Source organism: Tenrec ecaudatus, chromosome 3 (assembly GCF_050624435.1).
Source record: "Tenrec ecaudatus isolate mTenEca1 chromosome 3, mTenEca1.hap1, whole genome shotgun sequence".
Taxonomy (NCBI): Eukaryota; Metazoa; Chordata; class Mammalia; order Afrosoricida; family Tenrecidae; genus Tenrec; species Tenrec ecaudatus.
The window spans coordinates 74,575,197-74,587,840 of NC_134532.1; positions in this window are offsets into that span (position 1 = coordinate 74,575,197).

A 12,644-nucleotide genomic window follows, 5' to 3' on the forward strand; every position below is an offset into this window, starting at 1 on the left:
CTATTCCGTTTTTTATGATTGGTAACATTAAATACAGACTTCCCTTGCAAAAATAGTGATACTGACAGAAGATGAAGCCAGTCTGAGGAACTCATATTGAAATTCAGGTAGACGCTATCCCTGCAGATTCACAAGTGGTTGGCACAAGTACCTTAAAGGTCAGCCCTGCAAAGGTCACATCAGTCTTACATTTGTGATGTGTACTGTTTTTGAAATACTACATCTTCCTTTGGGGGTGGGGGGCTAAGAAAAATTTGGTATTTAAGTTTAGAATCAAGTGATACATCCGAAGTTATTATAATAAATCCTTACAAAGGTATTGGTTCCTGCATATGATGTGGAGTCTTGCAGACAAGTTACACAGGTTTGAGGTTACATGTTAAACCTTAAATGTTATGGTACTATCGTATGTGCGTCCTGATTCAGCTCCACAGTAGCCCTTTCCTTGCATTAACCGTATACATATTATCTCTGCTTTACAGCTGCATGCACTGGGAGCCTATTGCTGGTTTTACTCTGCTTTTTATACCTGTAAGGAGCCCTGGTGACATAGTATTTTACAAATTGGGCTGCTAACCACATGGTCAGCAGTTCAAAACCATAAGCCACTCTGAGGAAGAAGATGAGGCTTTCTGCTGTGGAGACATACAGCCCTGAAAACCCACAAGGGCAGTTCCACCCTACCCTCCAAGGTCACAGAGTCGGGATCCACCCCATAGTGATACATTGGGTTCTAGTTTTCTTTCTGTGGTTTTCAGCTCAAGATTGTGCTCAGAAAGAACTGGGCACTGTTAATTGATATGTTCATGGATTGCAGGGACCCGCAAGCACATTCTCAGTCTGTATATGTTCACACATACGGGATATAGTCAGAAGCAGTTCTTTCCCATCCTCTGTTTCCTTCTTTTAACAAAGATGAGGAATTCTCAGCAGACACCTAACTCAGAAAACTCCTACTGCAACAAAGCTTATTTGTCCAACGTCTAGACTGAGTTTGTTTTGAGGCTTCATCATGACTCAGTCTTCATTGAGCTAGAAAGAAAACACACAGCAGTACTGGATAAACAACTCCAGTTACCACCAGCTGATTTTGACTCATAATGAACCTCATATGACAGAGTGGAGCTGCCCCAGACGGTTGGTTTCCTCAGCTGGCATCTTTATAGAAGCAGGATGAGCAGATCTTTCTCCCATAATGCTGTGGAACTGCCAGTCTTCTGGCAAAGGACCGAGCACATCACCATCGTGCCACTAGGGTTGCTGGAATTAAAAATTACTATTGCTCTAATGACTATTTCCTGTAGTTGAGTCAATTTGAGTTAAAAAACTACACATGCAAAACTAACAGCCACAGTAATTGCCAATATCAATGACTTGCATCTTTTGTTGCATACTAAATAGAGCCTGGTATAAATATCTGAAAACATCCAGATCCTTGAAAGAGTGGCCAATGCTCATGTTAGAACATGTTCTTGCAGTGTGTAAGTCTTGATGTGAGAGGCTTTGTGTTTATCTACCTGCCTTTCCTTTTCCTCTATTTGAAGAACTGATATTGCAGTAAATAGGTGCACTTCACTCATGGTTTAATGCATACTTCACAGTAAGCTCTTGGACATTTTACAGTGCTTAGAAACAACAACAATCCTGTGTGGAGAACATTTGATCTTAGAGGCACATGAACTAGGACAAAGTGGCTACCCTTTCCTTGAAGGTCTGTAAGAAGCTTAGTGGCTTAAAACACCACAAACTTATTTTTCTACAGTCCCGAGAATTAGAAGTCCAGCAAAGAGCTCACTGGGTTTCCAGGAATGCAAATCCTTAAGGAAGCAGATCACTACATCTTTCTCCTGCAAAGCAGCTGATGGGTTCAAAACACCAAACTTTTGGTTAATAACCAAGCTCTTAACAGCCTGTGCTGTAACTGGATCAGTCCTTCTTGGTGAAGGTCTTCCTATTTTAATTTTTTTGCTGACCTTCTACTTGACCAAGATGATGTCCTTCACCAGCTACTGGGCTCTCCCAATAATATGTCCAATTGAAGTGAGACAAATTCTTACCACCTAGGGAACATTCCAGTTGAAACTCTTCGAAGACAGCCTTGTTTGTTCTTCTAGCAATCCATTATACCCATAGCATAGTACAATTTTACAAGACTCTTATCAAGTTCTACCAAAAATAAAATCTGCTAAAATTATGTTATGCTCAGGGTATAGTGGTCTGCTAGAAGAAAAAACAAACCTCTCTTGGAAGAAGCACAGCTAGATTTCTCCTTAGACGCAAGGGTGGTAAGAATTTGTCACATATACACATGGACATATTATTAGGAGAGACTCTTACCAAGAGCTGTGGTGGTATAGTGCTATGAGTTGGAGAAACCACTAGCTGATCTGTGAAGAAAGACAATGCTCTCTACTCTTGTAGTGAGTTGTGTCTCAGAAAACCCACAATGGCAATTCTACCCTGCCTTTATACCCTGCTGTTCTACCCCATAGGGTTGCTGTGCGTCAGAATTGACTAAAAGGCAATGAGTTTGGTGGTTTGCTTTTTTGTTTTTGATATCAAGTGTTTTTAGAGAAAGATGAGGCCATTTGATTCCATAAAGATACAAAGTTTCAGAAACTCTATATTGGGTCACCATGATTCAGAAGCTACTTGATAAAAATGGGTTTGGTTTGGGGGTGATCGCGATCTAAGGATCACAAATGGCACAGTGGTTAAGAGCTTAACGATTTACTTTTTTTTTGGAAAACCCTATGGGGACATTCTATTCTGTCCTCTTGAGTTGCTATGAATCCAAATTGTAAAAGGGGCTTCTGTTGATCAAGTTCTAGGCTTCTGCCATATCAGAGATGTGATGTGAACTATGACACAGTTACTATGTCTGAAAGAATATTGCAGAATTCAGATGAATTTATATTGTTTATTTAATCTTCAAAATAGTCTATGAGGTATTGAAATCAGTTTGGAAATTGATCCATTTATTCTAAAAGTTCCAAGAACATCTTTTTAAAAATCCTCTTTTAGAATTTCATACAGATGTCTTCAAAAAATCATAAATCATTTTTTAACAATGCTTCTCAAATTTAATTTCTTGAAAGACCAAGAATTGTGTAGAGCCAGTATAGCAGAGGTAAGAAACTAACATAAATTTAAAATCTAAGTGACAATAATGCTTACAAAATTCAAATGGCTCCTGAAGAAATATTAAATAATACAAGTATCACTAGCAATATATATAACCCCAAGATTATCTACTTGAAGAAAGCATTCCAGATATCTTTGTTATTTAGCCTAGAGAGTGTAAGGAAAGAAGCGCATGTGTGACCCCATGGGTGAATTCAAAGGCAGCTAACAACTTCAACTATCAAGATCATTATACTGCATCTTATTTTTCTTATAAAATATAAACTTTAAGGACATCGATCATACTTTGTTTGGCTCTAACCCTTTCACCTATATTTCCAGTCTAGTATTTTGACGATAAGTATGTAGCAAGACCAGTGGAAATTCTGCCTGGTTGTAAAGTAGACATGCTGCTGCTTATGGCTAAATTGAAAAGCACAGGATTTAGCCAATATCAGGTACCATATTATTTTGCTTTCCTTCAAAGCATCTATACTGTTTTCATTCAGATACCGTACTAAGACTGTTTCAATGTCTAAGTTGTCATTGTACTATGTCTGATCCCACAAAGGATGCTTAGCCCTTCGATGTAGTGAGATTCAGCCACATCAAGCAAATCAGTAGCCAGGTCATTCTGTAAAGCACAGGTGTTCGTGCTATATGGTCTATGCACTTTCTCAAATGGCCTAATACATCCTGCAGGAACAAAAGCTTGTAGGTGACTTATAAAGGTCACCCTCACACATATCATTACAATATTCTACAAATGAGTTTACCAGACCATGAACAAAATGCAAAGGAGGGAAGCATATTTACCTTTGGTAAGTGTCAGCTATTAAATTCTAGGCCAAGATATTAACATATTAACTTGCTATTGGTCATAGTTGGGCCATTTTGAGCCCAACTCTGCCTACTGAGAAGAGGACATGGAATAAGGGACATCAGTGCTGTTGGCAGATGGAGCTCGGCTCCAAGCAGAGAAAACCATAACGATATTGACTTGACTGAACGATGTTTCACTGACTGTGCCAAGGCATTAAACTTGTGTGGAAAATAACAGACTATGGATGGCCTTGAGACGAGTGGGAGTTCCAGACCACTTGGCTGTTCTCATGTGGAGCTCGTGCATAGGCCAGAGGCAGTTGTGGGAATGGAGCCAAGGAATGCTGCCTGGTTTAGAATGGGGGTGGGGGGGTGGGATTTTATCCTCTCACCAGACTCATTAGGTTTGTGTGCTGAGCAAATCATGGGAGAATCTGGATAAAATGAAGAAGAAGGTGGCCTCAGGATTGAAGGAACGCTTGCTGGCAGATGATACAACCATACTTTCTGCAGATGGGGAAGACTTGGAGCACTTGCTGATGGGGACTGAGAAGAGTAGCCTTGAATGGGCATGGCAACTCAATGTAGAGCTGTATTTGCCACTCAGCAGCAGTGGAATATGGATCAGCCTCCCTCAATGGGAACACAGGATATTTGCCCAATGGGTAGTTATGATTTCTGCCTTCAGTCATTTCATTCTTGAATCTTTGTGGCAACACTAGAGTGGCCACTGACAGAGGCCAGCTGACCTGCATTTGGGGCATTAGTTTCTCATTGTGTATCAGATGTTTTCTGGTGGGCCCGAACCTGTGCTATACAAAGATTTTACACTCAGTGCCCACTTCCACATGACTTCACGCCACATTTCCTTGTCTCTGGTCTCCCAATGTGTGATGAAGGCTTCTGACTAGATAGTTAGGCCATTAACACTCCTCCCAAGTCTGTGTAAAAAAAATCTTAGCATGAGCCACATGAAGTGAGTGACCTACTAAAATCTTTAAAACTGTGTGATGTGAGAGGACTCTCCCTCACCACTGTCTTTTGGGGCCATCCAAGTGATAATATTAGACCTACCATACAATCTGGGGCTTATACCCAGCCATACACTGAGCCAACCCATTTGTAATGTAAGTTTTCCATTTCGTAAGTCATATGAGAGCCCACTGTTCAGTGAGAGGTGATTAGAGATGCTCTGGGAGAGCAGTAGCTGATGTAATAGGTTTCCAGTCTACTGCCTTGCTTGTGACCTTTACTCTTACCCATGCTTAATCCTTGAGTGTTACTTGTATTTTCTTTTCTTTTCTAATGGCATCATTGTCTTCCTGACATTATAATCTAGTGGTTCTGATGATGTCGTTTTGGATGGGTAATTCTGGCTGTGTAGTCCCTTAGTATCTTCAAGCCAGCAGCAGTCGGCAGTCATTTTTCAATAGGTGTACACATCTCTAATGGACATGGTACGGTCTCCCTCTAAAGCTCTAGGTGCCTGCATCATGATTTTCCCATTGGGCCTTGTCGCCAGCTCCAAACAGCGCACTCTGCATCTTTTCTTACTACTGATTGACAATACTGGAGCAGCTACTTTCTGACCCTGGGACCAGCTTGCTGAAGCTGCCGCCTAGACCTGTTTTGGAGCCCTTTCCTGTGGTGGCCCACATTCAACCACCTTTGCATCAACCAGTAAATGGGTCAGGCTACTGTCCTCAAGTGTGGAATATGTTTCCTCAAAAACCCAAGGGTGTTAACCATATACTGTGCTTCCTTACTGATGGGAGGAGGTGTAGGGAGTAATTTGTCCTTTCCTTCACCAGTAATGCACCTACCTGTCTTTGGCAAATGGACCCTACATTTTAGGGATGTGACGAATTTTTCTAAGTTTCTAAGGTTTATCTCCTTCACACTGGACCATGTATGTCTTACCAAGGTCTCAGGGCTCCTCATTTCCTACCCATACAGTTTCATCAGCATAATGACACATATTCATATTCTTCAGGGTGAGGTAGAATACATAACAATGTGTTCTTATGTAGCCCTGGGATAAACCGATGAATGCATACATCCATTCCATGTGCATGCAAACTCTCTTAAACCCTTTACTAAATGGAATAGATAGGAATGTATTAGCAAAATAAAAGACTGCATGCTATGTATATGGGGCTGAATGTATCTGCTTTAAGAAATATACCTATATAGCATAGTAGTTGCAATGAGGGCCAATGCTTGGTTGAATTGATGGTCATCTGAAGTCCTTTTCCAGGACCCATCTATTTTCACCACTACCACCGTCTCTAATTTCTCATACTGTAGTGACTTGTGCGTTGCCTTGATGCTGGAAACTATACCATCAGTATTTCAAATATTAGCAGGGTCACCTACAGTAAGACAGGCTAGCACTAAGAAAGAGGCGTCCATATCTAACAATCTACTTACTGAAAAACTACATGAAGTGGAACATTACCTAATATAGTTCCAGAAGATAGGCTCTTCAAGTTGGAAGGCACTCACACGTAACTGGCAACAATGGCTATCCACATGTAGAAAGATGAAACAAGGCGTTTACCTCACCCCAAGCACAAGAATAAACTCAAGGTGGATCACAGATCTAGAAGTTAAACTCCAAACCATCAGGACTAACCTCAGAGCACTGGCCCAGGGAACTCATAGGCTCACTGCAATAGGGAAGGGTACACACACAGGTGAACTGGAAATCAACAAATAGGATTTAATAAGAATAAAGCACCTGTGCACCTTGAAAGACTTCACCAAGAGGGTGACAAGACAACCCACAGACTGGGAGAGGATTTTTAGTAATGACACATAGGACAAAGGGCTCAGTACTAAAATCTACAACACCATCATGACCTGCAAAAAGATGAAAACAGTTAACCCCCTAAGGAAGTGGGCAAAAGAACTGAAAGAACTTTCACTAGGGAGGAGACCCATATGGCCAATAAGCATATGAGAAAGTGTTCCATGTCCTTAGCCATAAGAGAAATGCAAATCAAAACAACCATGAGATACTACCTAACACCCCTGAGGCTAGCCCAGATCAGCAAATCAGAGAGCAACAAGTGTTGGAGGGGCTGTGGTGAAGTAGGAACCCTCCTCTACTGCTGGTGGTCATGTGGATTTGTACAGCCACTGTGGAAAGCAATCTGGAGATACTTAAAGAAAATGGAAATTGATCTACCTTATTACCCAGCCATCCCTCTACTGGGCATATACCCGGTAGAAACAACAAACAAAACATGACCAGTCATATGCGTTCCAATGTTTATTGCAGCACAATTCACAGTAGCAAAGACTTGGAAACAGCCTAAGTTTCCATCGATAGATGAGCGGATTAGTAAACTTTGGCACATACACACAATGGAGTACTATGCAGCACTGAAAAGCATGGACAAGCACATGAAACACGTTATTTCGTGGGTAGAGCTGGAAGGAATTATATTAAGCGAGGCAAGCCAGACTCAAAAGGACCGGTATAACATGAGTCCCCTGAGGTAAGTATAATCAGCACGCCAGGAACAGAAGAATAAACATCTATCTTGCAATAAATGGGGGGAAGCATAGATAGTTGGAGGGAGGGCAGGCCACACCTAGGGAGGTACATGAGAGCCCAGCAAAAAGAAGGGAAAGTGGGGCAGGTGGAGGGAGAAGCGGAGTGGGGAGAAACCGAGTGGATGGCATGGGGGAACAGGGCACTAACCCACTCAGGAGAGAGTATTGGTTGTGTCCCCACAGAACTGGAACATGCATACAGACCCCATTACACGCCAAACCAGGAGGGCAACGTAAAGTGTGGAGAAATACACAAAGAGGCTGGACCATACGCCGGCCCGAACCAGAATTAGCCCGATCCCCACCATTGAAGGGAGTACCACAGAAAATGAAAATAGATCGTCTGGTGTGGGAAAGGAACTGACCTACCACACCACACCCAGAAGGAAGCTGAAGCAAAGGAAGGAGGAAGAACAGAGCGGAGCACACCTGGGACCACCAAGCTCAGAGGACAATAGCCCGGCTCGAAGGGCGCAGTTTACAGAGAGGACCATACAGCCGGCCCCAAGGAAAGATGCAACATCGTGCACTGACCCACGACGCTGTACGGGACAGCACCTGCAAGACGGTGGGGGATGTGTGACTGAGCTGACCCCACCACACTGAGGCAAAACACTAGGGGCGTGCAATGGAGCGGCGGGGGAAGCAGAGCAAGGAGGTCCCAAGGGAGTATAAAGGATGGACTTTGGGGCCAGGACGTGGCACCCCATCAGACTTGTCCGGAAAACACTCCTGAAGGTCAACAGACCTCGAACTACTAACAGGTTTTTTTTTAGGGGTTTTTTTGCTGTCATTTTGGCTTTTTCTTTTCTTTTTCTCTTCTTTTAAATTTTGTATGTTTGTGGATATTTTGTTTGTCAGCGTGTTGGTGTTGTTGCTGTCAAAGCCATGTTCTTATGTGCCACTTTGGTGCTGTCAAAGCCATCTGCATTACTATAACAGCAGGTCCACCTAGATAGACTGGACAAACAATGTGAGAGGGAAATAACAGGACCAACAGTCCCAGAGGGACATGAGAGCGTGGGAGGTAGGGGAAGGGAGGAGGTGTTGGCCAACTCAGGTACAAGGGAACAACGAGTGGTTCAAAACCAGTGGAGGAGGGGATGGGAGGACTGGTAGGGAGTGACCAAGGGCAAGGTAACTGAGAGGAATTACTGAAACCAGAATGAAGGCTGAACATGGTAGTGGGACAGGAGGAAAGCAGAAGGAAATAGAGGAATGGAGTAGGAGGCAAAGGGCATACATAGAGGCCTAAATACAGAAATGTGCATATATAAATATATTTATGACTATGGGGGAAATAGACCTATGTGCATATATTTATAGGTTCAGTAGTAGGGTAGCAGGCAGACATTGGGACTCTTCACGCACACTCTCTCAATACAATAGTACCTTGCCCAGCTAAACGGTCATTCCATGATACACACTTTCTTGACATGATCGCTGAAGACAGATGTGTGTATAAGCAAACATGGTGAAGGAAGCTGATGGTGTCTGGCTATCAAAAAGATATAGCATCTGGGGTCTTAAAGTCTTGAAGGCACACAAGTGGCCATCTAACATGGTAGCAACAAAACCCACAGAGAAGACACACAAGTCTAAGTGAACACAAGGTGTTGAAGGGATCAGGTAGCAGACACCAAAGAACAAAAACCATCATTGTGTGATCACCTTCCCCATATAAACGCTGAACACGAATGTGTGCATAAGTAAGTGTGGTGAAGAAGGCTGATGGTGCTCGGCTACTGAGAGATATATCATCTGGGACTTAAAGGCTTGAAAGTAAACAAGTGGCCATCTAGGCCAGAAGCAACAAAGCCCACATGGAAGCAGCACACTAACATGTATGATCATGAAGGGCCGAGGGGACCAGGTTTCAAGCAACAAAGGCGGGGGAAATATATCATCGTGAATGAGGGGAGTGCGTGATGGGGACCTAATACCCATCTGTAGACAACTGGACATCCCTTGCCGAGGGGTAGTGGGGAGATGAGTCACTCAGGGTTTAGTGTAGCAACAATGAAACTCAAAACCTTCCTCTAGTTCTTAAATGCTTCCTCCTCCCAACTATCATGATCCCAATTCTACCTTGCAAACCTGGTTAGGGCAGAAGATGCACAGTGGTACAGATGAGATCTGGAAGCACAGGGAATCTAGGACAGATGAACCCCTCGGGACCAAAGGTGAGAGTGGCGATCCCGGGAGGGAAGGGAGTGTAGAAAGGCAGAACTGATCTCGGGGATCTACATATAACTTCCTCTCTGGGGGATGGGCAACAGGAAAGTGGGTGAAGGGAGACGCCGGGCAGTGTAAGATAAAATAATAATTTATAAATTATTAAGGGTTCATGAGGGAGGGGGTGCGCAGAGGAAGGGGGAGGGATAAAAGGAAAATGAGGTGATTCCAGGAACCCAAGTGGAAGGCGAATTTTGAGGATGAAGGTAATGAATGTATAAGGGTGCTTACTCTATTGATGTATGTATGGATTGTGATAAAAGTTGTATGAGCCTCAATAAAATGATTTATTAAAAAATAAAATAAATGTGTAAAACTGGAAAAAAATGTTACAGTGCCCAAGAGCCAAAATATGACCATGAGTACATCCTACTTGTGTTTAGAGATCATTTCAAGAATAGATTTGATGCATGGAACATGAATTAAGACCAGCTGAGTCGTGGGATGTCATCAAGAACACCCTATATGAAGCACAGTGAAATATATATTTATATAAAATACAAATTTATATGAAATAAAAAATCTACATAAAGTATATATATGAAAGATAATACCAAATTGGATGTCCAAACAGACTCCAAAACTTGCTTTTGAGCATAGCAAAGCAAAAGCAACTGAAAGAAATTATGATATTAAAATAATTGACCAGAAAGCTTCAAAGGGCAGCTCAATAAGATAAAGTATTATAATGAAATGTACAAAGACCTGGAGTTAGAACACTGAAAGACACACTTCACATTTCTCAAACTGAAAGAACTGAAGAAAGCATTCAAGCCTGAGCTGAAATATTGTAGACGCTCTGGAAAAAATAATGAATAACGCAGGGAGCATGACAAAAAGATATAAGGGCTGCATTAACTTTACCAAAAATTGGTAGATGTTCACACATTTTAGAAGGTAGTGTATGATCAAGAAATGATGATAATGAAGGAAGGCCAAGCTATACTATAAATAAGACCAGACAATTACTGCATTTGAATTATAGTATTTGAACATTGAAAATACTGTGGATTGAAAGAGCAAACACACACACACACAAAGAGCTAACACACATTATGGAAGAAGTACAGCCAGAATGACCCTTAAAACCAAGAATGGAGAGACTTAGCTCACATTATTTGGATATGTTATCAGGAGGCCCAGTCCTGGAAAGGCTATCATGCTTGGTGGAGGGCCACCAAAAAACAGGAAGCCCCTGAGCAGATTAACTAGCTCAGTGGCTGCAACAATAGGCTCAAACACAGCAATGGTTGCAAGAATAGAACAGGTCTGGGCAGTATTTTGTTCTGCAATTTGTTCTGTAACTCTTTTAAACATCTTCAGAAAGATTTTACTTCTCTGTCATTCCTGATTTTAATCTGATTTTGTTGGATCAACTTTTGGAATGGGCACAAATAAAGCTATTTACCCAGCGGTTAGCTGGTAGCTCTTTAAAATGTCTTGGCACAGAGAAGTGCACAACTCCCAATTTGTATTCATCGGTTGACATTTCAGTTGGTATTGAGTCAATTCCGAGCCTTGTTGTTGATGTTTTCACAAACATGGAGTATTTGTTTTTTGTGAGAGGGTGGTTTTGTGTCAACTTGGCTGGGCCAGGATATTCAGTGCTTTGCCACTTACGGCCAGTAAACATTCATGATCTCAACTAACAATGTAGTCAAAGCCAGTCAATCTTAAACCTCTATAATGAGCTAAGATTAGGATGGACTACAACACCCTTATAATCAGCTCACAGCCCTGAGGGATTTAAAAGGTTGTTTCCTTAGGGGTGTGGCCTCCTTCCAATAAAAGGACCCTATGGAAAAGTCTGCTTTGGGTTTTACTGGGTCTGGAACTTGCAACTGCATTTACCTACAATTCTTTGGCCTTGAGTCAACAGTGTGCCACGTTGCCTGCCCATCCTGGGTGTTATCAGAGGCCTGCTATCTGATCCATTGACCGTGTATTCCGCCTCTACAGCCAAGACTCTGTGGTCTTCTTGCTGAGCTTGGATTCATCAGCTTCCAAAGTTATGCAAGTTAAAAATCCTCCAGCTTAACATGTGACCCAGAGCTGGAACCTGCTGGACTTGAGCTTCCTGGTTTCTAAAACTACAGGTCAGTTCGGCCCTCAGTGTCTTGTATTTCCTCTTACCACAGATAGAATTACCCAAGTAAATGTCTGCAGGTCCCTTTGTGGAATCACTATGAGAATTACTACTGTGCCCTGGGCTAACAAGGTCAGCATTTCACTCACCAGACACACCAGGGTTCTCCCATAAAGAGAGAAACCAATATAAGCCACTATGAATCAGAATCAACTGGGACCCTGGGTCATTTTCACTTTACCAGTCATTAGAATCACTGCATCTCCTAGACTTTTGGCAGTTTTAAGTTTCAGGGTCTTGCCCCCTTTGCCATCAGCAAGTGCAGGTTCTCAGGAGATAGTGTACTACCAGTACAGAGCCTTTGCTAAACTTCTGAGTCATGCTTGTGCTCATCAGTTCATGTCTTTATGGACTTGCTAACTTGTGTCCCTTCCTGCACACTATAACCATCTGTTATCTTTCAGCTGAAGTCTCTTTATTCTAGCTCACACACCTCCCTCAATGTTTTAATCCCTTCTTTCACCAAGACAATCCTAGCAATTCAGTTTGTTCAGGATGGGCCATTGCTAGTCCATGTTTCTAGAAACTACCCTTGTAGTGATTTCCTACCACTTGCCAGGATCCTTGCCAGGTTCTTCAAACTTAAAACTGATGCAACAATCTGTTTCCAGTCCTAGGGTTCTACCAGTTCCTCATGCCTGATTCTGGCAACTTTATTGAGGTAAAGTTCAGCCCAGCATCATCTTCAAAGTTTTGCTTAACCCTAATTATAAAGTGTATGGCCAGAATGAGAGTCAGGTCCTGAGGTCACGTGTTG